This window comes from Ornithorhynchus anatinus, chromosome 4 (genome assembly GCF_004115215.2).
Source record: "Ornithorhynchus anatinus isolate Pmale09 chromosome 4, mOrnAna1.pri.v4, whole genome shotgun sequence".
NCBI lineage: Eukaryota > Metazoa > Chordata > Mammalia > Monotremata > Ornithorhynchidae > Ornithorhynchus > Ornithorhynchus anatinus.
Window position 1 is genome coordinate 6,883,166 of NC_041731.1, and position 27,916 is coordinate 6,911,081.

Consider the following 27,916-nt stretch of genomic DNA (forward strand, 5'->3'; position numbering starts at 1 on the left):
CGCCTCAGATGAACTCACCTTCTGTAAAATGGGGAGTCGATACCTGCTCTCCCTCCCACTCAGCCCCACGTGGGTTAGGGACCCCAGCGCTCAGCACGGAGTTAGCGCTTTACAAATGCCACGGTCATTATAAGTAGCGTGATTGTCCAAATGCATTCATTCCGAGGTAGACTTCAAATTAAAAATACCCTTTAGAAAATGCCCTTGATGGGAACGTACCGACACACTACTTGTTTCTCTGGCTGTTCTCGGTGGCTGCGGCAATCCTGTGAAAAAGATTCTGTTTATTGCCATTGTTCCTGTCTGTCCGTCTCCCCCGATTAGACCGTAAGCCCGTCAGAGGGCAGGGACTGTCTCTATCTGTTACCTATTTGTGCATTCCAAGCGCTTAGTACAGTGCTCCGCACATAGTAAGCGCTCAATAAATACTACTGAATGAATGAAAAACTGGGCATCTCCGGGGTATTTAACTTAGTTTCTGCACACGCAACGGAAAGGAATTTGGGTAAATCGTCCTTCTGCCGTAGTATCAGATTCTTTCTTCACCATCACTAGATGTAACCCTTTTTCCCATTCTGCTAGGGGGAAATAGGTTAATAATGTTGGTATTTATTAAGCGCTTACTATGTGCGGAGCGCTGTTCTAAGCGCTGGGGGAGATACAGGGTAGCCAGGTCGTCCCTTAATAACGTTGGTATTTGTTAAGCGCTTACTATGTGCGGAGCGCTGTTCTAAGCGCTGGGGGAGATACGGGCTAATCGGGTTGCCCCACGTGAGGCTCACAGCCTTAATCCCCATTTTCCAGATGAGGTAACCGAGGCCCGGGGAAGTGAAGTGACTCGCCCCCCAGTCACACAGCTGACGAGTGGCAGAGCCGGGAGTCGAACCCATGACCTCTGACTCCGAAGCCCGGGCTCTTTCCACTGAGCCCCGCTGCTTCCCCTTTGAAAAGGTTGAAACGCTTGAACCTTTGTTTGAAAGGGTTCAAACACTTTTTGACCTTCAGCGAGATACACGCCTCAAAAAATGCAAGTCTCCAGGACCGAGACTCCCGGACGTCGTTCCTACGACTTCTAGAGGAAAGAACCGACGAACGTCCTCTAAGGGAGACAGGATTGGTCGATCGCGCCGAATGGGAAAACGGCCTAACCGAGGCTCTGTTGTATTATGCTCTCCTGGCCATTTAGGTCCAGTGCTCTGCACACAGTAAGTGCTCAATAAACCCCACTGACTCGCTCGGAACCACGAACCCGCGGGTTGGACGTTTGCGCGCTGTGCCCTTTGCGCTTTCCCTCTGCGTTCCATCGCCTCCCTCGTCTCCAGCACCATCGAGCCCGTGCTGGTTGGGATTCCGAGAGGCGTGCCGAAGTCAGTCGTGCTTCCTGCAGGCCTGTAGCTGTTTTGTCGCTCCCCACTAGCAAACATTTATATGAGTAAGACCGAAGGGAGAAGTCCTTAAAGGTTATTTTGAAGTGGTGGATCGAGAATATTTAATGGAAACATTAAATCGTGAGCAGAGTCGGGCATACGCACCTGGATATTAGCATATTTTGAAAATCGCTCGGGGTAAATGAGACGGAGAGCAACAATCAATTTCCGCCCCACTCCCCCGGCCCCGCCAAGGACCCTTACTAGCTCCTCGTAAGAATATGAAAAATATACCGATTCAAAAATGATTAAAACGGCCTTATAAGAGGTTTTAGAGCCGAAGATGTCCCGCCAGCGGAACGGGACGCCGGGACCGTGGCGCTTCCCGCCTCGGGTCTTGCCCGAAAGAAATTTTGCAGGTAGAGGGAGAAGGTTGTTTTGGTGCAAATAATGATAATGTTGGTACTTGTTAAGCGCTTACTACGTGCACAGCACTGTTCTAAGCGCCGGGGGAGATACAGGGTCATCAGGTTGTCCCACGTGGGGCTCACAGTTTTAATCCCCATTTTACAGATGAGGTCACTGAGGCACAGAGAAGTTAAGTGACTCGCCCACAGTCACCCAGCTGACAAGTGGCGGCGCCGGGATTCGAACCCACGACCTCTGACTCCCAAGCCCGGGCTCTTTCCCCTGAGCCACGCGATATCACCCAGGAGCCAGGTTCTACCAGAGCTGAGCTTGGGAGGGAAATGAGAGCCGAGCCGCTCCGTTCCCGCTCCGTCCGCGGACGGGGAGGGTCTTCCGGCTGCGGTTCCAAGTCGGTTGAAGCAAACATCCCCCTCCCAGCCGCTGGGTGGGTCACAGCTGAGTGTAGGATGTTTACATGAACTCGAACTCGGTTTTGCCGGCCGGGCTCCATCGGCGTGTCTGGCCGGAGCCGGGACGCGCAGCCCGGGCCGGACGGCGGAGGGGCCGAAGGGATCGACTGTCGTACCGCCGTACGTTTGGCTCGGGGCGGCCCCGGCTCAACCCCGGCCCTCCCCTGCCTAGAGCAACGGGGACTCCGGAGACCTTTGCCGACGAGTACCTGGGCACGCCGGTGCCGAGACTTCGACGCCAAATTACCGGGACCTTCTCGATTATGTAGACTCAACGTGAAAAACGGTCAGGTACGTCCGCCGCAATTACAAGCCCGTTGCTGTGAGAACATCGTCTCTGATTCCACTCACGTTCCTCCTCCCCCAGCACTCAGTGAGGACGGCGATTAATTCTTCAGGGAAACCTGGCATATGGATCCTTTTCTTTCATAGTTTTTTGCCTAAAGGAGACTCAGATCTTCTTTCTCCCAAAACTCTTTAATCAATCGATCGATCAATCATATTTATTGAGCCCGTACTATGTGCGGAGCACTCTACTAAGTACTTGGGAGAGTTCAGTACAACAGAATTAGCAGAACCACCTCTTCCAGGCTGAGCTCCCGGTGGGCAGGGATTGTGTCCACCGACTCTGTTGTATTATCCTCTCCCAGGTGCTTAGTACTCTGCGCCTAGTGAGCGCTCGGTAAATACCACCGGTTGATGAACTGATCGGGATCATCGGGATTTACTGAACACCTCCCGGGTACCCAGATGGCACTCTGCTGGGAGAAGCTTGGGGACAAGCGATTAAAATAGAAGACGTGGTCCCAGCTCACAGGGGGCCAGTATAGCCATGCTAAGATGGATCAGAGGGCTCCTCTTAAAGCAAAAAAAAAAAATTCCCAATTCAGCGGCACCCATCAGAATTCCTTCTAAGTTAAAATAAGAATCACAAGCCCCACGCTTGCCGGTTGAAGCAGGCAGACATCATCCGCGGGCATCAAGCCACAGAGCCGGCGGCCCACACTGACCTAAGGGCCGTCGTTAACAGCACGACGCGGACCGCCAGAGTTAACGGAAGAACGGATCGGGGAGGCTTCGCTGGGAGAACCTCGCGGGCTGAATAAGCACTGAATGTACTATCGGGCTGCTGAGGGTGGATGGCTCACAAAAATTAAAACCCAAGAAAGGAGATTGCAAGATAGGAAAAAGTAGCTCATGCCCGGTCATAAGAACATTCAGAATTACAGAGGATAACAGTCTCCAACACCAGCAAGGCATTCTGAACACAAGGCGTCGGCTTTAAGACAGGAATTTACTACTTTTCAGGCTCAGGTTCTTTTTCTCCAATTCACCTCTGGAAACTCTCAGGCCACGCTTTATTACCGCATATGAATAAATCCGCATTTTAAACTTTCGGCTCCTGGGAATGTTGCGTCATCACCATCGCTCTTCCTAGCGTTAACCCGCAGATTAGAAAAGGGTAATATTACTGGAAAAGAAACAACAACGTGGACAGAACGTGCGTGCTGCTCCCCGCAATCTTCCCCACCAGGTCTCCAGGGCCCTCCCCACGCCTGAAGCCATCAGATCGGCTCGCTCTCGCCGAAGCCGGAACCTGCTCTGAGTGGGACCCACGAAGCCAGGCCGAGGGGGAGCAGGGTCCGAGCCACGCGATGGACATCCCAGGAGGCTGGGCCTACAATTCCCAGATGCCCTTCCACGAAGCCCCTACGTGCCACGGCAGCACCCTCCGAAAACAACACCCAACCTCCCTTCCACTCTGGCCCGGGCTCCCTTCTGGTTTGGCCCGGGCATCCCGGGTGCGGGTTCCGCTGGGGTGGGTGGGATCGGGGCAGGGGCGCATCTAACTGTTGCAGGGTCCCGCCCCCAATCCCCAAATCGAGACTGCGTCCCATTTTGTGGAGCTGAGGACCACGCTGCAGAGACACTTCCCACAGAGGCCAGCGTGAAGAGCGGCTGGGCAGGGAGCGAGAATTTCAAAAAGATTCGGAAATCCCTGGGAAAGAGTCACTCCCGAGAAACATACGCAGTTCACAGAAAGGGACGGTACTTCAGAGACCCCCAACCTCCTCTTCAAGTCTCATTGTATTTCACCAATAAAGAGAGGACCCCCTGCCACCCCCAGTTTAACAGAGAAGGAACAACAGGAAGCGCTACTTTCTAAGAAAAAAAATAGAACAGAGTTGCTGTTTGTTTTTCCAGAGGGGTCGGTATTTTCCACTTCCAACGATCAACCCTGGAAACTCACGTGGACTTTTGCGTTTGTGAGCAGTACCCAGTACGGGGCTCCAGTTCAACATAAAGACTATATAAATAAAACTGTTTGGTGGGAGCCAAGTTGATCTATTACCAAAAGAGGAAAACGAAGAAGAAAGGTTGGGAGCACTAACACCCCTATGAACACAGAGAAGCAGAGTGTGGCCTAATTATTTCATAAAATGCCGCTCTGATTTCGGTGGACGCTTACTTTTGAGGGCAAATGCAGTCTTAGTAGAGTGACGTGACTGAACAGCAGCTTTGCTGGTGAAAATCACATTGTGGGCCCAGTTTTCTTGCTTTAGTGCTGCCAAATTACCTTCGGGGCTAAAACCCATTCACCTGAAAAGGACACAGCCAACTCTCAAATTATCCAGGGGTTTAATTACCCAGGGAGCGGATCGTCCCGGCCCTTGGCTCCTCCGCCTCCTTCCAGCTGTGGATCTCTTGGCCATTTCAGTGCCCGCTGTCACCTCCAACAGAGGATGACCCGGGCACCCAAGGAAGGGGACGTTCAAAACCAGCCCACGTGGCTCCTCGGGAGCGGCTTGGGTGAAAAGAGCTGCTGAGGCGGAGAAGTTAAAAGCCTTGGCTGAGATAAGGGTTTGAAATTGCTCGTGGCTTTCGGTTATTTCTGCCTCCCACCCCCACAGGCAGGCTCCCCGCCCCGGGTTTCAGCCCTGTGGGTAACTAACAGCACTAACCACGCCACCCTCCTCTCCCCTCCACGTCCACCAAGCACTCGGCTGCGCACCCCTTAAGGACTTTCACACTCACCCCGGCCCCGACAGCACGTACGTCGCATCCTTATGTTCTACTGCTGCCTGTTTCTCTAATGGATTTAAATGACGGTCTCCCCCTGCAGACTGGAAGCTCCTTGTGGTCAGGGAGCCAGTCTGCCGACTCTAATATACTTTACTCTCCCAAGTGCTGAACAGTGCTCTCTCCCCAGCCAGCACTCAAGCGATACCACTGATTCCACACATCTCCACGTAAAGGAATCCATTTTTGAATATAGATACTCAAACTCTGGCCTGTTTGGGAAGAGAGTACAGATGAGGAACCCGGAGTTGAATTCAGTCAGAAGCCGAACCCACGGTGAAGTTGTGAATTTGAACCAAATTCTCTCGGGGCGGTGGCGGCGTTCAGATAAAAAGGAGAGTTGTTTCTTAAGACTGGGGAGTGAATTTCCTTAGATCCGCTAACAGCTATCATGAGCCAGATGTAACTTCTGCTAAACCTCTAGACAGTGAGCAGGGAACGTATCCACCAACCCTGTTGTCATCGTGCTCTCCCAAGCGCTCGGCATCACGCGCCGCACACGGGAAGTGCTCCCGAAATACCACAGATTGATTCTGGTGGACGGCAGGCAACGTGGAAAAAAGTTGGGGCTCCTGGGTTTGTTCACCTTCCTCGGGCAGAAACTCTTTAAAATGCCAGAAAAGGGAAACGGGTGGATGACTCTGAAATGCCAGTGGTAGCAAACATCTGACTGAAAGCTTGAAGGTATTTTACAGCTTCCAGTCGGGGATGTTTACAGCCACAGACTTTCTCTGCAATTTCTAACTGGAAATGCCGCGCGGGGATCATGTTCACCTGGAAGGGCCTTTTCCCCCCTCTCACCCTCCCACGCTTTCCCCCGGGACATCCGGAATGCGTTTCAGTAGTAACTAGGAGAGAAAGGACCCCGGGCTGTCCCACTGAAGGCTCTCGGAGAACCTCCCAGTCTGCGTCACGGCCCGATTCCGGTGACCCTCCCCGAGACGTGGGGGAGAACACTTTCCATCTGAGGGTCCCGCACCAGCGTAGCCTGCCTTTCCCCGCCCTCACACCCACAGAATGCCACAGCTCAACCCGGCACATCTGCCGCACACTTTCCCACAGGAACGCGACTCCTTGGAGAGAGAGCGATCCCAAGGATTGAAACCAAATCGCAACGGGCGAGACGTTCGGAAGCCAATGAATCCGAGCGGATTTCTTCTTTTCAAAAATCCCGACGTACGAGACGGACTCGTTGAGGGTCTGGCACCGGGGCAGAGAGCGTTTCAGAGCCCGGCTTGAGACGGCCTTACTAGGCGCCCACTGGGCCTCCTGGGAGAACACAGGTTTGGGCTGGACTTGGTTTCAACCGTCGTTTTGGCTGCTGAAACTTCATCCCCTTGGGTTGATAAGCAGAAGGGTCATCTCCTGGAAAAAAAAAATTGTAAAAACTGAAGTGAGGTAAACAGCCCAAGCCTTTCCAGAGCTGAGACGGAGACTGATGAGGAATCCTCATGCAGTCTCTGAAACCACCCAGATGATCTTCGCTATTTTGGGGGGGCAGATGCTTCAAAATCCGACGGTCGTTTACACCAACGATTCTCCGGGCTGCTCTAGATACGAAGATTCTGGTTTGAAATCGGAAAGGAACGGTTATTTCATGCAGAGGTGAGCGCGTGGTATTTGACTAATTAGGCTGCTGAGCAGTAAGTTGCAGCGAACCATGTGTTGCACATTCTCCTCTTAATACTTAAGTTCTTAAAAAAGCAATCAGTGAAGGTGACCGCAATGACAGCTAAGGTACAACTTTCTTCTCTCCCCATTTCAATTCAAACACAACGCACAAACCTGTCTCTTGGGCAGTCCCGATTCTTCAACTGAGGGTGCGAAGGGGGGAATGCCGAGGCCCCGCCTGCTGATTAGGAAGGGGGGAGTTCATTAGACTCTGCTACGCTCCACATACACACTTGGCTCCGAGCAATTCAGGGAATCTCACTCCTGCCACGCCCAAGCTTAAGTTAAATACTTCCATAAATGCCGACCCACTTCAGGTCAGAAGAGGCGTGGAGTTTATCCTCGTTCCTTGACCCTGCATGCCGGCTAGGGAGACCTTTTGATCCTAGAGGAAATCTAACAGCTTCTTGAGGTCCAGGTCGGTGGGCAGGGAGGGATTCTTGAGCCCGCCCGCTTGAACAACAAAAAGATTGGTCTCGCCTGCCTGCGCTACTTTTACCGCCCTCCCAAATGGCGCCCATGATCGTTCACACCCGAGATGTTCCCCACCGATCAGGCTGACTCTTTCTGGCCAGGGAACGTGACCGCTGCACTCTCCCAAGCGCTTAGCACAGAGTGCTTTGAACGCAATAGACTATAAGGTCCCTGAAGGCAGGAACTGTGTCTACTAACAACTTTGTACTCTCCCAAGTGCTTGGTGCATCACTCTCTCCGTGAAGTAAGCGCTCAATAAATACCACTGACCGACTGAGCCTCCCGAAGTATCTTCTCAACCTGGCATCAAAACAGCGGGAAGAGAACTCCGAAACTCACCTGTATGGATCACAGCCCACGTGACCCCTTGGTCCTCTCCTGGAGTCTTATCCCTTCCCGTTCTCTCCGTCCGTAACCAGCTCATCGGGGGTCCGGCTCGGGGACCGGGCCTGGCCACCCGCTGACTCCAATGCGCCGGTGACCGAGGCCTGAAAAAGCAAAAACATCATCAGGGCACGTTCCCGACGGCGTCAGGGTGTGGAAGATGAGGCGTTGGCGGGCTCAGGCCGAGGCCGACGCCACGGGCTGGGTGACCCTTCTATCCAGCCAGACGTGAGCCGTCAGCAGAGCGGGCCGAGCTCTCCGACGGCGAGCAGCCCCTCCCGGAGCCCGCGGCCAAGATGCGCGTTGTGGGGGAACCGATTCCATCCAGGCATCGAAGTGTGGTTAATCTGCGTGGCGTCATGTCACGTGCCGTCGTGATTTTACGCCTGGGCACTGTGAACAGCCAGTATCTTACAGATGGCAGCCCTTTCAGGATTAAGACATGGTAAGTGGCCCTCCAGCCTGAGTCCCTGTCTTTTCCTGATGGAAATTCTCCTTGGCTAATTCTGGGCTGAACCCTAATGGGATCCAGGTTCTAGCATATTTTTTTTCCTATTAAGCCCGTTTTCCCGCTAAGACAGTTATCATAATAGGGTGGACACAATGTCAGTCCCACTGGGTCCCGCTCTAGTCTACCCCGCCTCCCTCTCCTCATTAGAAACTCCCACCAGGCCACGGCTCTCCCCATCGTCAGAGCCCTTCTGACATCCTGTCTCCTCGAAGGAACCTTCCCCGATTCATTCTTCTTCTCTCCCGTCACCTCCCTCCAACCATCACCGTGGCACTTCTGCGTCAACAACATATTTATGCACGAAACAACACACACACACACATAGTTATTCATCTCGACTTACACATCCAAGTATTTAAGCATTTACTCATCTACACCACTTTGTCTCTTCTACAAAATATCTTGTATTTTGTCTCCCCCACTAGACTGTAAGCACCTCAAGGGCAGGGATCTCATCTTCTACTGTTCTCACCGAAGTGCTAGGTATAGTGTTCTGCACCTAGCATCTAAGAAATCCTATGATGGGTTAATCACTCAAGGGTATTTTGCTTAATCAATTGATTAATCAATAGCTAAAGGGGGAACTGGGCATAAAAAGTAACCCTAGGTTGTGTAAGGGTCACTGGTGCTCTGCACAGAGTAAGAGCTCAATAAATATGTTTGAATTAATAATAACAATGATAATAATGGTATTTGTTAAATGTTTACTAGTCCTGTTCTAAGCACTGGCGGAGATACGGGGTCACCAGGTCGTCCCACGTGGGGCCCGCCGTCTTAATCCCCATTTTACAGATGAGGTAACTGAGGCACAAAGCAATTAAGTGACTTGCCCCAAGTCAGCTGACGAGTGACAGAGCCGCGATTAGAACCCGCAACCTCTGACTCCCAAGCCCGGGTTCTTGCCACTGAGCCACGCTGCTTCTCAGTGGTGAACGGTGGGTCCTCCAATAGAGGGAATCCTCTTACCAATCCAATTCTGAGAAGAAGGTGCTAATCCTGACGAACGGAGATTAGTTTGATGCCCTGAAGTAGCAAGGGAGAAAGGGGAGGAAAAGGCACCGTTAAAAATTTCCCAGGGCATTAACGGCGAACTTAGTCGGTCGCTTCAATGGAATTGTACATTTTTCCCTTCCCTTCCCATAATGAAAATGGCCTTCTTTGCAATGTGTGTCACCTACTAACCCCGCCATTCATTTACCAGATGCTTCATCCACAAAAGACCCGATGATAGAAATTCCCTTTGTCTTTGGAAAAAACTTCCTTCCACACAACGCTGCTTAGCGGGACGGCAACACAAATTCCAGAAAACCGGGAGGACGGAACCAAAAGGTGCTGCAGTGAACAATGGCCCACGTCTTTTTTAAAACAAATTTCAACGGGATGAACCTCTCGACCGCCTGGGGGAACAAATACAGTAAAATCAATCACCACTAGCAATAAGGGCCAAGGCTGCACCCAAACGGTATTAACCGGGCAGCTCCGTGTTAGAGCAACACCTTCGAAAAACCGACCTCGGATTAGGGCCTAATCGATCGACTCCCGGAAGCTCCGCCAGACCGCGGTCGGGTGGGGGTTTGGGGGACTGGGGCTAATCCCTGCGGCCTCCGCTTCCGTCCAACCCATCCACAGTATCACCTTGTATTCCCTCGGCGCTTAGAACGGCGCTCTGCCCATAGTAAGCGCTTAACAAATACCAACGTATCACTTACTGAGCACTCTACCGTGGGCGGAGCACCGTACTACGCGCTTCCAGAGAGCTGCCAGACCAACCGTCATATCGTCCTCTCTCGAGCGCTCGGCACAGTGATCCGCAGGCGGCCGGTGCTCAATAAATCCGAGAGGGTGATGGCAAGTGCCAAGTGCAGGCCCGGGGCGCCGTGGACTTGAGTTCCGATCACGTCCAGCTGGCCCCCGGCCCCCGCCATGTCCGACACGGGGAAGATCCGGGGGCGAGGGCACCGTCGGCCACTTTCGTTGGCTCAACCCGGCCCCACTTGGGGGTGCGGGGAAGAAAGGCTGGATGGTCCAGAAGATCACCCCCTTAAGTCTTCCCACCACCCCCTCACGAGGCTCCTGGACAAGAGCAGATGAGGACGTTCCAAGAAAGCTTCGGGTCCCCGGACGACGTCTGCATCTGCTCCCCGGTAGCCGTAATTCTCCGGGTGAACGGGACGCCGGATCTGTCCGCTGCAGGCAGGCAAGCTCCGTCACTCCCGCCGCCCCGCAGCCCGAAAATGTCACACTGCTGCCAAACTGCCCCAATCCCCTGGGTAGAGTTAAGTTACACGTCTGAGATCCCGCCATAGCCGAGAAGCAGCGTGGCTTAGTGGGAATCGGGAGGACGGGGGTTCTCGTCCCGGCTCCACAGCTTGACTGCTGAGTGACCTTGGGCAGATCGCTTCACTCACTGGAAGGAGCACGGGCTGGGTCCTCGGAGGTCATGGGTTCGAATCCCGCTTGTCAGCTGGGTGACTTGGGGCAAGTCACTTCACTTCTCTGTGCCTCAGTCGCCTCAACTGTAAAACGGGGATGAAGACTGCGAGCCCCACGTGGGGCAAACCTGATGACCTCGTATCCTCCCCGGCGCTTAGAACAGTGCTTTGCACATAGTAAGCGCTTAACAAATGCCATCATTATGCACTGCTCTGGAACTCGGTTACCTCATCTGAAAAATGGGGTTTAAGACGGTGGGCCCCACGGGGGACAGGGACTGGGTCCAACCTGATAATCATGTTTATAGAGGAGAAATCATAGGGGGCCAACACCAAGAAAAACAAGGGGATTAAAACCGTGAGCCCCACGAGGGACAACGTGATCACCTCGTATCCCCCCCAGCGCTTAGAACAGTGCTTTGCACATAGTAAGCGCTCAACAAATACCGACATTATCATTTGCCTGTATCCACCTCAGGGCTTAGTACAGAGGCTGGCATATAGTGTGAGTTTAATAAATACCTCTGTTATTATTATTATTACGAGTCTTCCGTGAAATTTTCAAATCTGCCTATTGCCCTTTCTTCAGAGTAACCACGTTTATAGAGGAGAAATCATACGGGGCCAACACCAAGAAAAACAACAGTGTGGTCAGGCGAAGCCTCTGAGCTTCAAGGGAATCGAGGCAGCTTTCAAAGAGATGTGGAACATCTGGCTGGAGAGTAAGAATGAAAAACGGAGAAGAGGTAAGAAACTATCTGATCTCTTAATGAACAAGACAAGCATTTTCATCATTCCCTGAATTTTTTTCTTTGCTCCCTGGATAAAACTTGGCAATGGAGGAGGCAGTGTTCTTGACCTTGGATGAAATTTACCCAGTAGTCTAAAAGTAGTCAAAGAATCTCACGTTAAAGGAAAATATATTACTCACAACACCCCACTGGTGATTTTTACGTGGGTACGGGGGTATGGGAGGAGATATTTTATAAATCAGTACAAAGCCATATCCCAACATGCAAGAGCGTAGCCTAATAACCTAAAGAGCTACGACTTCCAAAACACACCTCGGACCTTCCTCGATCAAACAGATGACTTTGCCCGTTCTATTACAGTCGGTTAAGTTGTTCCCTAATTTTTCCCATGATAATATACTCGAGTCTAATTTTAGGTTGCTCATTTAGTACTGCAAGCTGTGGGTTCTGATCCCAGCTCCACCACTTGTCTGCTGGGCGACCCTGGGCAAGTCACTTCACTTCTCTGGGCCTCGGTTCCCTCATCTGTAAAATGGGAATTAAGACTGTGAGCTCCACGAGGGACGGGGACTGTGTCCAACCCGATCTGCTGGCATCTATCCCGGCACTTAGTAGAGCCTGGCACAGAGGAAGTGCTTAACAAATTCCACAGTTATTCCTCTAGACTGTTATGAGAACATTATGGGCAGGGAACATTCTGCTAATTCTGATGTACTGTAATAATAATAATGTTGGTATTTGTTAAGCGCTTACTATGTGCGGAGCACTGTTCTAAGCGCTGGGGTAGACACAGGGGAATCAGGTTGCCCCACGTGGGGCTCACGGTCTTAATCCCCATTTTACAGATGAGGTAACGGAGGCAGAGAGAAGTGAAGTGACTCGCCCACAGTCACACAGCTGACATGTGGCAGAGCCGGCATTCGAACCCATGACCTCGGACTCCAAAGTCCGGGCTCTTGCCACTGAGCCATGCTGCTTCTCTACTGTACTCTCCCAACTGCTTAGTACAGTGCTCTACCCACAGAAAGCGCTCAATAAACACCACTGATCGATGGAAAAGGATGAAGGCGACAAAGCCGCGATGCTCTCCCGGGAGGTCCGGCTGGGGAAAGACAGCTGGGGGCCAGTCTGGGCACCTGAAGGGAGAGGGCCGGCAACCTGAGGGAGATGGGAGCGTGCCACTAAAAGGGACAGACGGTGGCCCCATCTGCGTGGTGGCAAGGGTGTGCTGGGAAGAGCTCCCAGGGAAAATAATAATCACAATAAGAATAATAATAGTACTCGTTAAGTGCTTAGTAGGTGCCAAGGACTGTTCTAAGCACTGAGATTAATCAGGTTCCACATGGGACTGGCACTCTTAATCCCCACATTACAGGTGAGGTACCTTGAGACCCAGAGAAGTGAAGTGATTGATCCAAGGTCACCCAGCAGACAAGTGGAGGGGCCGGAATTAGAACCCAGGTCCCTCTGACTCTCAGGCCCGTGCTCTAGCCACAAGCCACGCCGCTTCTTAAATAGTCATTCCTGCCTAAGATAGGCAGGGTCCGGCGTGAGCAGGGGCGACAGGGGGAGGGCACTTGTCCAGGGCTCGGCTGGCCCGGGGCCCACCGCAATCCGGCCCAGAACTGGCCGCGTTGATGCCCGGCTCAGTGATTTCCGGTGGCAGCGTGGATCGGCTCCAGGGGTCACCGGGACTCGGGAGGGAAGAGAAGCCCCGGGAGCGAGTTGGAGGAAGGAACATTTTGGAGGAGCGCCCTGGGGCTGAGCGAAACTCACTTTCCTGGCGCAAAATGGGGCCTAGGATGCCCCAGTGGGACACTGCGTGCCTCTGCTCCAACGTTTAGCGAGAATGTCACCCCGAGTTCCAGGAGAACTGGACGCGGTGTCCACTTGGAAGAAGTTACCCCGTCCTGAGGTTTAAAGAAGAAAAGAAGGAAGGAGTGTAGCCTAATGGGTAGAGCATGGGCCTGGGAGTCGGAGGACCTGGGTTCTAATCCCGGCTCCCCCGCTCGTCTGCCATGTGATCTAGGGCAAGTCACTTCACTTCTCCATGCCTCAGATCCCCTCATCTGTAAAACTGTATATATTTCCATTACCCTATTTATTTTGTTAATGAAATGTACATCGCCTCGATTCTATTTAGTCGCCATCGTTTTTACGAGATGTTCTTCCCCTCGACTCTATCTATCGCCATCGATCTCGTCTGTCCGTCTCCCCCGTTCAGACCGTAAGCCCGTCAAACGGCAGGGACCGTCTCTATCTGTTGCCGACTCGTTCATTCCAAGCGCTTAGTACAGTGCTCTGCACCTAGTAAGCGCTCAATAAATACTATTGAATGAATGAATGAATAAAATGGGGATTAAGACTATGAACCCTAGGTGGGACATCGACTGTGTCCAGTCTGATTTGCTTGTATCTACCCCGGCACCTAGTATGGTGCCTGGCACCCAATAAGTGCTTAAATACCATTTAAAAAAAAATGTACGGAACTCTGCCTCTTTTGTCCTCTGGGGCGGTGTGGGGAGGACAGGGCTGATGAGTGACGGGAAAAGAAGAAGTGTTCTTTAAATTCAATGTATTCAAAGAACTCCCCAAATTCTGGCTGCGCTCTGACGCCTGAGGGGAAGGAAGGGAAAAGGGGGAAAGAAAACCCATAAAACATTTATGTACATGTCATTAAATTACATCTTATAAATTACTTATTTATTCCCACTAATGTCTAGTCTCCCCCAGGGGCAGGGAACGTGCCTGCTACTTCTGTTGTATTTTACTCTCCCAAGCGCTTAGGACAGTGCTCTGCACATAGGCAGCGCTCAATAAATACCACTGATCGATGGATTGGCTTTGCCCCTACACGGTCCACCTGAAAACATTCAGATACAGCCCGAACCGTCTTCCTTCTTTCAGACCCAAATGGTCGGACCCATCGCAGCTTGCATTTCACTCAACATAGACACGTTAACGTACGGCATCGTGAAGCGGCGTGGCTCAGTGGAAAGAGCCCGGGCTTCGGAGTCAGAGGTCGTGGGTTCGACTCCCGGCTCTGCCACTTGTCAGCTGTGTGACTGTGGGCGAGTCGCTTCGCTTCTCTGGGCCTCAGTTCCCTCATCTGTAAAATGGAGATTAACTGTGAGCCTCACGTGGGACGACCTGATTACCCCAGCGTTTAGAACAGTGGTCTGCACATAGTAAGCGCTTAACAAATACCAACCTTAGTATTAGTCTGGATCGACTGACGGCGTACGCTTCGCTTAGCCTGCGGAACTCCCTCCCTCTCCTTTTCTTTTAATTAAATGTTATTTGTTAAGCACTTCAGTGTGCCAGGCACTACTGTACTAAGGCGACTCCTTCATATCCAACAGACGAATCACTCTCCCTACCCTCAAAGCCCTATTAAAAGCACATCTCCTCCAAGAAGCCCTCTCTAAGCATTCATTTCCTCTGCTCCCTGGCCCTTCTGCGTGGCCCTTGCATTTAGATTCCCTCCCTTTATCCACCCCACCCCAAGTCCCATTGCGCTTCTGTCCATACCTGTGATTTTATTTCCTTATATTAATGTCTGTCTCCCAGTCGAGGCTACAGGCTCCTTGTGGGCAGAGAACGTTGTCTATCACAAGTAAAATTGAACTCTGCCAAGAGAGTTCTGCCACAGTAAGCACTGAATAAATCCAATCGACTGACTGACTGATTCTCTCCTCCCCGCAGAATCCAAAGGACGCGGGTTCCGGGGGCTGGCCGGAAGGTATCTCGGAGCTTCACCCGGCTGATTCCCATTCCCTCTAGTCGTCCCGGACCGACGGAATCCCTTCAAAAACCTCAGGCTCCAGACGGGCCGGGGTCTCCGCCCAGACGGGCGGCGGGCTTGGGTGCCAGTGCCACCCAACCCAGCTGCAATTTAAACCCTCCTCCCCGCCCAGTTCTGCCATCTGCTGAAATGGAGAACGGCTATTTCTCAGCCGAAGAAAGAGCTCGACGTCACCCGCGGTCGGGGGGGACAAGGGACCGTCTTCTGAAACGGGAGACCCGACGCCGATAAAAAGGAATCCAGGGGAGCTGTGTAGGCAGCTGAACGTTCTCCTCGACTGGCCACACGGTTTACTCATTCTCCGCCTCAGGGTATTCAAGCTCTTGGAGAAAGCGTCCAGCGCTGGAGAAGAGTTCTCCTCGGCCGCTAGCGTGGGCCCAATCAACGGGGTGAGAAAGGATCCTGGAAAGGACCAGTTCCACAATGGCGCACGTCCCCCATCACCTTGGCCCGTCAAGTTGGAAGCCAGGCCAATAACTTGAGAGAGCGTCCAAGAATTCCCCTCAGGGGGCAACGAGGTCAGTCACCGGGCAAACTGCTGAGTGGCTCTTGCTCTACACCAAAATCTTCTTTCAATCATGAAGGAGCGGTTCCTTTGAAGGCCTCCCCCAACCCCCATCCATCCCCCCTAAACCCCTCCCCCCCCATAACATTCAACAAACCTTCGATCTGTGACAGGCTCAAAGCTTTGTCGTTTCATTGTGTAATTCTTCCAAAATCAAAAATGAAACAGCTGGACATTTCTCGTGTGAGAAAAGTAAACCCTCTGTTCTGCCTCTTGACCCAGAGCATGAATAATCCAGTTTTCTCAAAATACAATCTTAACTCTAACTTGGCAACGCAATATCACTCCCGGGGTGGGGGCGGAGGGGGGACGAGACGACACAAAATGGGAGGGCAAAAACGTAACTCTGGAAAAAAATCGTCTGTGGATTTCGCAGGAACCGCGGTGTTCCGGCGGAAAAAGTGTCGGGGGGAAAGCGAGGCTCCCTCTTTTCCGGTATCGCAGCCCAGCCAGCTCCTTCCCAGGACGCATTTTCTGAGGGGTCTGAATTTGAAAACGCAGTCACGTTGATGAGAACAGACCTCCTCAGCGTGTCCACCGGCATTTCCATCCTCGGATGACGAGAATTCTGCGGAGCGAGAGGACGGCGACTCCCGCGGCAGTTAAACAAAGCAGAAGCCTCGAAGAACAGTTTCAAATTGAGCCAACTAACTAGACGTGATCACTCTAAATCACGAAAAACCACCGGCTCCAGATCACCTAAGCTCCGGCGGGGCTAGGAGGCCCATCTCAAGAGAAGCAGATTGGCCTAGTGGACAGAGCCCGGGCCTGGGAGTCGGAAGGGCCTGGGTTCTAATCCCACCTCGGCGACTCGTCTATTCTGGGCCCTTGGGCGAGTCGCTCAATCGTATTTACTAAGCACTTACGGCGCGCAGAGCACTGTACTAAGCGTTTGGGAGAGTCCAACGCAACCGAATGATTAGACACGGTCCCTGCTGATAATGAGCTGACCGCACAGGCCGGGACCTTCGTCCAGCGGTGGCTGGTGCCCGGGGACAGACGGGGTTCGCCAAGTGGTTCAGGCCTGAGGGCTGGGAGGGGAGACCAAGCACCATCTGTGTGGCCAGTTAATCAATCGGTGGCATCTGCTGAGCGCTTACCGTGTGCAGAGCATTGTAATAATAATAATGTTGGTATTTGTTAAGCGCTTACTATGTGCCGAGCACTGTTCTAAGCGCTGGGGTAGACACACGGGAATCAGGTCGTCCCACGTGGGGCTCACGGTCTTCATCCCCATTTTACAGATGAGGGAACTGAGGCACCGAGAAGTTAAGTGACTTGCCCAAAGTCACACGGCTGACAAGTGGCAGAGCTGGGATTCGAACCCATGACCTCTGACTCCAAAGCCCATGCTCTTCCCACTGAGCCAAGCGCTCGGGAGAGTCCGATACAACAGAATTGGTAGGCGCGATCCCGGCCCTCCACGAGTCAAGGGTAGAGTGGATCCGGGCTAGCACCTGAGGCGGTGGGCCGGCAACAACTTGGAAGCCCGCGGGACGGAAGGCAAAATCCCAAGGAGGCTGAGCAACCACAGCTGAAGAAACAGATCTCGGCCCCGGCCCACATGAAGAGCCTGACCCGTCCACTGGGCTGAAACCTAAAATTCGGCCACGCGGGTGGACCCCCCGACGCCCCACTTCCAGTTGTCTGTCAATTGTATTTACTGAGTGCTGACTGTGTGCAGAGTACTAAGTGCTTGGGAGAGTACAGCAATAAACAGACCCAATTCCCCGCCCACAACGAGCTCAGCGGGGGAGACGGATGTTCATAGAAATAAAATTACAGATACGCACCCGAACGTGCTGTGGGGCTGGGAAGGAGGGTGAATAAAGGGAGCGAATCAGGGGGATGCAGAAGGGAGAGGAGGAAAGGAGGGCTTGGTCAGGGAAAGTCGCTTGGAGGAGATGGGCCGTCAATAAGGCGCTGGCTGTCAGACAGGAGGAGGGAGGGCGTTCCAGGCCAGAGGCGGGACGGCGGCGGCGAGACAGATGAGATCGAGCCCCGGCACTTGGCATTTGGAGCGAACAGGGTAGGCCTGGGCGGGCGGAAGGGGGCTGAGCAGAGGATGTCTGAGCTTATGGAGACCACTGCCTACTCCCCTCGCAACACTGGCTGGAGCGCCACAACGCTCACACCCTGGCTGGACCGCCGCAACGCTCACACCCCTCGGGCAGCGCTTCAAACTGGCCCGGGGGGACAAGTCGCTTGATCTCGCCTAAATTCTGCTCACCACATCACCATCTACTCACAGACCCAAGTTTACTTGGGTGTCTTAAACACATCAACTAGCCAAAGGAAAAGTCCATTCACGTGACACCAGGTTAATGAAAGAAACACCCTCCCACAGCCAGGGGAACACGGAAGGAGAGTTGCTCTGTCGTCCTTAATGGCGCCGCCTGAAAGCTTTCTCCTCTCCGTTTATAACAAAGTTATCGAATCCTACCGTCCTAGTCTCTAAAACTGGCTAGGGAAAAACACAGGCATGCAGAACAATATCGGCCCACGCTTCCTCTGTGCTACTTTAACATTTCGCCAACAACGATATTCTTCTAATTAGGGCCAAACGCTGCTAAAACAGAGCCTAGAGAGAAAAAGCGGAACAGGTGAAACGGAGAAAAAACGCACAGAAGGTCGCGTTGCCGAACGGAAGCTAAAATTCCAGGACTGACCGACGACGACACAAAACACATAAAAGCTCTCTTTTGTAAAAGTGAAAACAGGTTTGGTCTCAATTTTCCTTTTGCCAACAACTGCGTCCCCCGGGGTGGTTACGTTTCCAGATTCCTTCCGGGAGTCTAGAGAGGAGCGGTGAGGGAAAAAAAGACCCGACCGCAAAGTTGTGATAACTCATACAATGTTTTCCCAAAATGGCTTTCCCCGGGCACGTGCGGAGCTAGGCGGTTAAGAACTCAACCAAATTGCGCATTCAAAGGAAGCATCGCTATTTAATCCAGTCCCTGAGCATGTATTTCTGACCATCTTTTAGCACGCTGTAAAAGCACTAGCTATAGAAGCCACAACTCTGTTGTGGCCATCTCGAGTCTTTCCCCCCCTTCCCACGAGGTCACGCCAAAACCTTCAAGGCTCCTGTCCGATACGCGCCCTCGTTATGAAGGGAAATCGCTAACGGTTCTAACACCTTGGCAAGTTGAAACTAAAATCCGTTGTGTCCTTTTGAATTCTTCCCTTCCACCCTGCAGGAGCCCGCTGGGGAGATGGCGGTGGATCGCCCGGGTCCTCGCTTTCGACGTGGTATATGAAGGCCTTCCCCCTCTGCCCTCCCCACTAACACGTGTGTAATTCCTGGGACTTGGCACACGGATGAAAATAAGTCCCGCCACAACCAAAAACACACGAGGCCTCCAAGTGCAGAGGAATACGTGCACACACAGCTATAGAGAACGTAGGATCGATAATAACGAAGGGCTTGGCACCTGCTTCTTAGAGAGCAGCTCCAACACCCTGCGGAGTAGCACAGGGCGTGGGAACTCCAGGCTCCGCTCTGGAAGTCAGAGGGAAAAACAGAAAAAAATCCCTGCCAGTCTCCTCCCCTTTCGATCCATCCGCTGGGGCTGCCCAGGGCCGTGTGTGAGAATGGGACCGCATCTGGGACTTCCTCCGTCCTGGCTGGTTTAAAGATACAGTGGCGGAAAATTCATTTCCATTAATCATTAACCCCGTTTCTGGTTACCTGGGTAGGAAAACAAGTTGTTTTTCCAAAACGGGGTGACCAGCCCCTTCTCTCGGCTTCTCCGTTTGCTCAGCACCGGCCCCTTTTCCTTCTTCCTCCTATCTGAAATTTAGTTCGGTCTCCGTCTCGCCGGCCACAGAGTAAGCTCCCTGGGGACAGAAATCACGTCTGCTAACTCCACTGTCCTCTCCCGAGCTTAATACGGTGCGGACAGTCGGCACTCGCTAGGTCCGAGCGATGGACGAAAGAGACCAAATGAAGCACATTAAAGTTGACCTCCTTAAGCGAGGGGGTGCTTCCGACTTAATAAGTTGGTGGCCGCTACCCCACCTTGTAAAATTAAGGCAGGTATTAATATCAATCAGCTACGCCGCCATACTCTGGATTGACAAAATCATCGGGGTCGTCAAGCTCGTGAGAGCCAACCGGGAATTACAGAATTCCTCGGCCAACTCCGGCGGCTTGAAGAATGCACGTCTATCACTACTTCAATCCCAAACCCCTGACGACAGAGGCTTCGCGAGCTAAAGCTGGGATTCTGTACACTCTTATCTTTTCTAAGCTCTCAGGGTTTCCTGAGAGTACTGAATGAGGTTGGCCTTTTAACGGGAAAATAAAATCTGAAAATCCACATCGCTTGTGTTTACAACAATTGAACCGGTTGCCGTACCACGGGGGCATATAACGTCCGGTGGAATGTAGGCCTCTAACCCCATCGGTTAACTCGAGAGGCGCCGAATTGATCGTCGACGGCGTTTAGTGGGCAATCACCGCGGGTAGAGTCCCGTCCTGGGTGATTGGGAAAGGATAATACAGCCGTAGGTACACGCAATCCCTGTTAAAAAGGAGCTTACGGCCTACCGAGGATGAATGTATTGTAATAATGATAACTGTGGTATTTGTTAAGCGCTTAATATGCATCAAGCACTGTACTAAGCGCTGGGGTGGATACGAGAAATTCAGGTCCAACATGGGGCTCACAGCCTGAGTGGGAGGGAGGACAGATATTGAAATCCCCATTTTGCAGATGAGGGACAGAGAAGTTAAGTGATTTGCCCAAGGTCACAGAGCAGAAAAGTGGGATTAGATTAGACCTCTAGGCCTGAGGTCTTTCCATTAGGCCATTTCGGCCTCAGCACGTTTATTCAACGGCACCTCGGTATCTATTCTGAGTAGTCCAGTGGTAAATGTTTTTAATCCCGTCTCCCCCATTAAAGCGTAAGCTTCTTGTGGACACCGGACGAATCACTTCCTTATTTTCTGCCCCCCAAGCACCCAGTCCAGTGCCGCTAATTCTGTTAGGGACCGTACTCTCCCAAGCGCTCAGTACAGTGCTCTGCACATAGTAAGCGCTCAATAAATACCACTGATCGATTAGTACGACCTAATGGAGGAAACAGAAGACAGGGCGTCAAGAGATTCACCCAACCCCCTGCCCCTCGGCCTTTTAAAAGTCCACATCCTCACCTCCCTTTCTCCCTAAGCCGTTTCTCTCCCTCTCTGGTCTGTAAATTCCTTGTGGGCAGGGATCACGTCTACCAACTCGATTGTGTTGAACTCTCCCGAGCAGTCACTACGGTGCTGTGCACCCAGGAAGCGCTCAATAAATTAAAACCGATTTGTTGGCTGGTCGATTGACTAATCCGCCTCGCCACTCACCTTCCCTGCGTTTATTTCCTCCTCTGGAAAATGGAGATAAGATACCTGTTCTCCTTCCCCCTTTGGCTGTGAGCCCCCATGTGGGACAGGGCCTGTGCCTGATGTGATTTTACTGAACCTACCCCAGCGCTTAGCCCAGTGGACGGCACATATTAAGGGTTTCACAAACACCGCAGTTACTTTCAAATGTCCTTCTTTCCAAGATGGTGCCACTGGGACCGTTAGCTGCATCCCAGGAGCACCTCCTCTGTGTACCTCAGTTTCCCCTAACAGCCCCTTCCTTTCCCCACCCTTGATTTAAAATCTGGAACACTCTGGCTTGAGTCCACTGTAATCAGGAAGAACACGGCTTCTATTTCCTTTCTTCCTCCAGTGCAGGGAGTCGGAGATGATCGAGTGTTGTGGGGAAAAATGCAAGCTATCTGAAGAATGGGTACCACTATCTTAACAGCCTTTATTTACTGAACAATAAATATTTCACGATGACCATGAATATGAAGCACCCTCATGTATTTAACAACAGAACTGTGCGATCGCAAAAACAAGGCGGCAGTCCTGGGGAATGTGTGTCCAGATGAACGTTTCCAAAGATTCGAGGCCATTTTACTACTTTGTCCGTACAACGTATCCTCTCCACTTCTACGTAGCCGGGAGCTGGGGAGATGTACAAAGATTCCCGAGCATTTTTTTTTCCCCGAAAGTCACCCCCTTTACCCAGAGTCAACAGACTGAAAATAACAGTTCAGCACCCTTACGTTAACAGTTACAGGAAACTAACTGAGAGCAGGTACTTACAGCAATCCTGCATTAACTATCATATCACTGCTCCATCAGATAACGCATTTTCAAAACTAGGCCACTTTGAATACCATGCATTCAAAGCGGGGTTAATGCTGTTTGGTTAGAGGCCAGCTCTAAGGTTGAGGGGCCGGGGTTGGGGGTGGGGGAAGGAGGAGAGGCAAATCGGTTCTCTGAAATCGGCTGACCCAAACATGCGTGTGGGAATTCACACAGACGCACCATTTTCTAAGAAATGATCAGAAAGCACAAGTAAAAAGGAAGACTTCTACACAAAAAAGAGGTTCCCTGAGGCATTCTGAACTCTATTCATTAAAAAGAGTAAAGAGATCATTTCTGGGTGCATTTTAGAGTCCCTGAATTCACAAGGCAGCAAATAATTCCAAGAAAGTACTTTTTGGGGGGTGGAGTGCAAGTCTTCGTAGACTAGTGAAACAGAAGTTGCAGTGGGTACTTATGTGATGACATTTAAATAAATACAACTTGTTTTCTTTTCATTCCAACAGACCTACAGAGTGCGATGACTTCCATGAAATTGGTAACCCAAACACTTTTCTCTAAAACGCTTCTGGGATTAAAAGACCAATATAGAAGCAAGAAAACGATTTTCAGGTGTTACATTTTGCCTATTTTTTTTTTTTTTGGTGGGGGGGCTGAGGGAGGAAGGGTGCCAAAACAAAACTTCTAAAAAGTTTCAAGCTATTTCTTCATCAGTTATCTCTACTCCCAAAACTCCAAACAATAACAATAATAACAGTGATATTTGTTAATTGCTTATGTGCCAAGCACCAAACTAAGCACTGCGGTAGATACAAGATAACCTGCCCCACACGGAGTTAACAGTGTAAGGAGAAGAAGGGAACAAGCCACCCCCATTTTCAGGTGAGGCAACAAGCAAGGAGGAGTGAAGTGACTTACCCAAGGTCACAGAGCAGACACGGCGGGGCAGGGCTGCGTTTAAATCCCAAGTCCCCGACTCTCAAGCCAGTGCTTTCTCCACTAGGCCACACTGATTTCCCAAAAGGAAGCTATTTACAAATCTCCTCTGTGATCCTGAGCACGCATTTGTAGAAAACACTAAACACACACACAAAAAATATGCCACTGATGGGAAAAGGCGGGCACAGACTACCCCTGCTTTTATTTTATACCGTACTCACTCAAGTAAGATAAACCCTAAAACTAATAGTGCAATTTAATGAAATGCTAACAAAATAGTGCTTTAAGCCATCCCTCAAGAAGCACACTGTTTTTATAAATAATTTGGAAGGATAAAATGACTCTGTTTTCCTTATTCTCCGGAAAACATAATTGCTTTCCTCCAATTTACCTTCATATCAGAGGGCATTCCGCAACTGCAATTCCAACAAGGTAGAACTCGACGCACAGTTTGGATGGGTGGAAGAAGATTCGCAGAAACGGCTTTCGGAAACAATCCCCGTACAGAGGCTGTGGCAAGAGGAGGATCGAAATACACCCAGGTAGGGGTTAAAGAGGCACCTTTGGGGGCCACGACCGGAATAAAACTTTTCGTCTTCATCTCGGAAACCCGAACTGGAAGTCCGCCCGCCCATTTCTGAGTTTGTAAAACGTTTACCAACCGCCTCGTTGGCCCAACAGTTCAGAAGGCGTTGGCTTAGGTATTCGAACCAACTTTTCAAGACACCGGTCCTCCCCGGGCCCTTTCCCGGCGGCTCTGAATTCCGCCGGGGACGTTTCCCGGATCCTCAAAGTGAGTTTCAAGTCCCACAAGCTTCTCAGTTTGAAGTCGTCCATTACCCGCCCTAGGTTCCCCCTTCTAAAAGAGGCGGTCTCAACTTTCGCAGCCCCCGGTCTCTCCCGAAGCGTGCGCCGGCTCACCCGGGGGCGGCTCCTGTGCCAAGGTGACCCTCCCCGTAAGATGGCCCCTTCGGACACGCAGGAATGCGATTCCGGGCACTCCTCTAAAATACCAGGCAGCACTTTCTGGAGTTCTCCATGGAAACACGCACACACCCCAACACCCCCCCGCACACACACAGAGACACGGATCCACACACAGACATACGGATTTACACGCGGATCCACATACACGCATAAAAATTCACCCAGATCCCCCCACGGCCACGCAAAGTCGCGGAGACCGACGACAACCCCATACAGACACCCAGGCCCACGCAGACGTGAGAAGTCACACAGACCCACAAATACGAGACAAGGGCCCACACACAGATCCACACACAGACCCGCACACACACACAGGGACCCACACGGGGACACGCAAAGTCACACAGCCCCACCCCCGGAGACACAGCCCCACACACAGGCTTACAGAGTCACACACAGAAGTGCAAACTCCTCCGATTAGACTGTGAGCCCGAATCTCTATCTGTTGCCCAACTGTCCATTCCAAGCGCTTAGTCCAGTGCTCTGCACATAGTAAGCGCTCAATAAACACTATTGAATGAATGAATGAAAGTGCAAATTCACACAGATATACGAAGTCAAGCAGACCGACGCACAAACCCAGACGTGAAAATCCACACAGACCCACACACAGATCCACACAGACACACAAAGTCACCCAGACCCACCCGCAGACGTACAAATTCACACGGACCCACACACACACAAAGTCACAACGACCCAAACGGACCCACACGCGGACGTGCGAACTGACAGAGACCCACATACGGCAGCGAGGCTTCGTGGCAAGAGCCCGGGCTTGGGAGTCAGAGGTCGTGGGTTCTAATCCCGGCTCCGCCACTCGTCTGCTGCGTGACCTTGGGCAAGCCGCTTAACTTCCCCGTGCCTCAGTTCCCTCATCTGTAAAATGGGGATGAAGGCGGGGAGCCCCACGTGGGACAACTTGATTAGCTTTGCGTCTATCCCAGCGCTTGGAACAGTGCTTGGCACAGAGTAAGCGCTTAACAAATACTGCAATTATTATTATCCACACACAGACCTACAAATTCACACACATCCCACACAAAGTCACACCGACTCCCACAACCCCACACGACCGAGCAAACTGACAGGGACCCACACCCAGCTAATAATAATAATAATAATGAGAAGCGACGTGGCTCAGTGGCAAGAGCCCGGGCTTGGGAGTCAGAGGTCATGGGTTCTAATCCCGCTTCCGCCAGTTGTCAACTGTGTGACCTTGGGCAAGTCACTTTGCTTCTCTGTGCCTCAGTGACCTCCTCTGTAAAATGGGGGTGAAGACTGTGAGCCCTCCGTAGGACAACCTGATGACCTTGTATCTCCCCCGGCGCTTAGGATAGTGCTTGGCACTTAGTAAGCGCTCAACAAATACCGCCATTATTACTGGATCCTCCCCAGCGCTTAGGACAGTGCTTGGTACATAGTAAGCGCTTAACAAGCAGCGTGGCTCAGTGGCAAGAGCCCGGGCTTGGGAGTCAGAGGTCACGGGTTCTAATCCCGACTCAGCCACTTGTCAGCCGGGTGACTGTGGGCAAGTCACTTCGCTTCTCTGTGCCTCAGTTACCTCCTCTGTAAAATGGGGATGAAGACTGGGAGCCTCACGTGGGACGACCTGATCACCTTGTATCCTCTCCAGTGCTTAGAACGGTGCTTGGCACGTAGTAAGCGCTTAACAAATGCCGGCATCATCTTCCCCCCCAGAGACCTCCAAATTGGCCCACTCCCAGCCACAGAAAGTTACCCAGTTCATTCATTCAATAGTATTTATTGAGCACTTGCTATTCATTCAATAGTATTTATTGAGCGCTTACTATGTGCAGAGCACTGTACTAAGCGCTTGGAATGGACAATTCGGCAACGGATAGAGACAATCCCTGCCCATTGACGGGCTCCCGGTCTAACCGGGGGAGACGGACAAAGACAAGACAATTGAATAGCAATAAACAGAATCAAGGAGATGGACACTTGGTTAACCAGTTGACCCACACCCCCTGCCCATTCGCCCAGTCTCGTGGCTCGGTGGAAAGAGGCCGGGCTTGGGAGTCAGAGGTCATGGGTTCGAATCCCGGCTCTGTCACTTGTCAGTTGTGTGACTGCGGGCGAGTCGCTTCACTTCTCTGGGCCTCAGTGACCTCATCTGTCAAATGGGGATGAAGACTGTGAGTCTCGTGTGGGACAACCTGATGACCCGGTATCTACCCCAGCGCTTAGAACAGTGCTCTGCACATAGTAAGTGCTTAACAAATGCCAACATTATTATTATTACTTTGCTTCTCTGTGCCTCAGTTCCCTCATCTGTAAAATGGGGATGAAGACAGTGAGCCTCATGTGGGACAACCTGAATACCCTCTATCTCCCCCAGCGCTTAGAACAGTGCTCTGCGCATAGTAAGCGCTTAACAGATGCCAACATTATTATTACTTCACTTCTCTGTGCCTCAGTTCCCTCATCTGTCAAATGGGGATGAAGACAGTGAGCCCTACGTGGGACAACCTGATGACCCTCGTGGCTCAGTGGAAAGAGCCTGGGCTTCGGAGTCAGAGGTCATGAGTTCGACTCCCGGCTCTGCCACTTGTCGGCTGGGTGACTGTGGGCGAGTCACTTAACTTCTCCGTGCCTCAGTTACCTCATCTGTAAAATGGGGATTAACTGTGAGCCTCACGTGGGACAACCTGATGACCCTGTGTCTACCCCAGCGCTTAGAACAGTGCTCTGCACGTAGTAAGCGCTTAACAAATACCAACATTATTATCTCCCCCAGCGCTCAGAACAGTGCTCTGTACCTAGTAAGCGCTTAACAAATGCCAACATCATTATTATTACTTCACTTCTCCATGCCTCAGTTCCCTCATCTGTCAAATGGGGATGAAGACGGTGAGCCTCACGTGGGACAACCTGATTCCCCTGTATCTCCCCCGGCGCTTAGAACGGTGCTCTGCACCTAGTAAGCGCTTAATAAATACCAACAGTATTGTTATTATTATTGTTAAGCGTTTACTAGGTGCAGAGCACCGTTCTAAGCGCCGGGGGAGACACAGGGGAATCAGGTCGTCCCACGTGAGGCTCCCAGTTCATCCCCATTTTCCAGATGAGGTTACTGAGGCACAGGGAAGTTAAGTAATAATAGTAATGTTGGTGTTAAGCGCTTACTCTGTGCAGAGCACTGTCCTAAGCGCTGGGGGAGATCCAGGGGCATCGGGGCGGCCCACGTGAGGCTCCCAGTTCATCCCCATTTTCCAGATGAGGTCACTGAGGCCCAGAGAAGTGAAGTGACTTGCCCACAGTCACCCAGCTGACAAGTGGCAGAGCCGGGGGTCGAACCCAGGACCTGTGACTCCCAAGCCCGGGCTCTTTCCACTGAGCCACGCTGCTTTCCACATTAATGTTATCCTCATCAGTCTCCTCCCCCCCCCAACTGCCCCCCTTCCAGGATGGCCCTCCCCGCCAAGAGATGCCCCCGGGCCTGCCCGCCCTGAAACGGGAGGGGGGGGGGGAGGAAGAAGTCCATCCACGTCTCATCAATGGCGTCATTGGGTCCGTCCTGTCCGTCCTGTCCGTCGGTCGCCCATGGCTAGCAGGCCCCATGACAGCCAGATGGGCAACCCCGAGCCAGGACCGGTCTTGCCCGCCGCAAAGCACTATGGGAGAAGATGGCCCCCCTCAGCCCCCCTGGGGGCCGGGGTGAAGGCCAAACCGGGCCCCTTCCCCCCCTCGCCCACCGTGCCCGGCTGGCACCGACGCGCCCGTCCTGGCCCCCTGGTTCGCCGGCCACTCACCTCGTCCTCCCGCCCGGCCTCGTCCGGCTCCTCGGTGGGCCCCAGGCCTAGTCCCGCTCGCCCCTCACGGACGGCCCCGGCGGCCTTGGTTCGGCCCCCCTCCCCCCCCCCGCGGACTCCACATGGACCCGTCCGTTCCCTCAGCG

At 52.2% G+C, this 27,916-nt stretch overlaps 1 long non-coding RNA gene and 2 other non-coding genes across 4 annotated transcripts; all 3 read right to left on the reverse strand.

The window, feature by feature from the left end:
* Positions 1–2,168: 2,168 nt before the first annotated feature.
* On the reverse strand, positions 2,169–2,279 carry MIR30B (microRNA mir-30b). The gene has a single exon (NR_034772.1). It is a non-coding gene; the product is annotated as a microRNA mir-30b (primary transcript).
* A 3,660-nt stretch (positions 2,280–5,939) lies between these two features.
* On the reverse strand, positions 5,940–6,071 carry MIR30D (microRNA mir-30d). The gene has a single exon (NR_034771.1). It is a non-coding gene; the product is annotated as a microRNA mir-30d (primary transcript).
* Positions 6,072–6,446: 375 nt separating this feature from the next.
* LOC103168861 lies at positions 6,447–27,882 on the reverse strand. 2 transcript variants are annotated; one of them, XR_003759051.2, is made up of 3 exons: positions 27,771–27,882; positions 7,811–7,959; positions 6,447–6,691 (listed from the first exon to the last, which is right to left on the reverse strand). It is a non-coding gene; the product is annotated as an uncharacterized LOC103168861 (long non-coding RNA). The 2 variants fall into 2 exon arrangements; XR_485550.3 differs by lacking the exon at positions 27,771–27,882 and adding an exon at positions 23,399–23,945.
* Positions 27,883–27,916: the final 34 nt, after the last annotated feature.